The following is a 1,605-nucleotide window of genomic DNA, read 5'->3' as shown; positions in this document are numbered from 1 at the left end:
ATAAAGGTTGCACCATTCAAGGCTTCACTTAAGCTTTCAAACTGTTTTATGGTAGACATGTACATGTGGATAACTATTCAAAATCTGACGTGATTTACAATACGAGGGGCGTTCAATAAGTTTTGCAACTTCAATATTAGAATTAGTCGCAGAATATCTTTTGAACTTTTGTTTTTCAATATAATCTCCATTCACCTCATACCGTTATTCCATTTGTCATTCGAGCTTTTAATACCACTTTTATAGAAATCCGCAGATTGGCCCTCTAACCACGCCTCTGTTGCAGCCTTTATGTCCTCGTCATCCTGGGAGCGTCTTCCACGTAGGGCAGATTTCAGGAAATAGTCACTAGGGGCTAAGTCTGGGCTGTAGGGTGGGTGATTTAACTGTTCGAATCCACATTCACATATAACGGTCTGTGCAATTCTCGACTTGTGAACCGGAGCATGTAAGGAACTTTATAACAGCGCGTTGTTCATGTTTGAGAGATTCCATGATTGTGTCCACATTTAGGTGAATGAAGCCATCACATCTAACTTATTGTTGTGCCTGATGGTATGACTTGTGTCACGCCTGTCACAAGGTGACATTGTTTGTGTAAACACAAATGCCCAAGTTGCAAAACTTATTGAACGCCCCTCGTAACTAGAGGGTTAGTTTCATTCTATTTTGCTTCCTTCATATTTTTCACGAAAGTCTCAGAGAACAGTATTTCCCTCTATAGTACATCGCACAATGTTCTTTACAGCCTTTTGGTAATATTATGTCTTCACCAAAGATGTTTATAATTGAAAGGTTATTTGTCCATAAAGCCAGCCCTAAATGTGAGGCAAGAACACCTGTCTGAGTGAGTGAGTGAGTTGGATTTTACGCCGCTTTTAACAGTATTCCAGTTATATCACGGCGTGTCAGCTTAATGTGGGAGGAAAGCCCGGAGTGATGCAGGTCTCAGACGTTTACCACTTCGGTGAAACCCACGAGCACGGGTATGGTGCTGACAAACCTAGAAACATAATCGGGGCGAACCGGGATTCGAACCCACAATCATAGGTTCCTGGCGTGCCCAAGGGACGCAACTCTGCACAGCGAATCGCGGCGCCTTAGACGACTGGGCCACCCGTGCCCCCAGACCTGTCTGAACAGGATTATTTAATAATTAATGTTATAAAATACAACATACTTTCCTCAGTGAAAACAATCAGTATATGAGGATTAGTAATATCCTGTAAGTGTACCCCCTCCCTGATATTTCGTTGCTTATTATAATTATTCTTGTACATGTACAGAAATAAAGAATTGAATTGAAATGAGACGCATCAATGACTAAAATGATGTCAGATGGAATTTTCAATTTTGACTTGTTCGATATATTCCCGTATTTTTACAGGTGTAAAGTTGACTTGCTTTTTTTTGCATGTGTTGGTGACGAGGACCACAGATGAATGAGGATACGCTCAAAGTTTTGCGAACACCTGGTGTCATCACTTTTAGTGATTCATAAACTTATACTCATGATGCAGTCGTGTGGCTAGGGAAAGGAATCTGTCGCTTTTATAAACTTTAAGAATACATTTGATGAGTGAATGAGTGAGTGCGTTGGGTTTA

This window comes from Haliotis rufescens, unplaced genomic scaffold (genome assembly GCF_023055435.1).
Source record: "Haliotis rufescens isolate VD_foot unplaced genomic scaffold, xgHalRufe1.0.p SCAF_7, whole genome shotgun sequence".
Lineage (NCBI taxonomy): Eukaryota > Metazoa > Mollusca > Gastropoda > Lepetellida > Haliotidae > Haliotis > Haliotis rufescens.
This window is presented reverse-complemented; position numbering follows the sequence as displayed.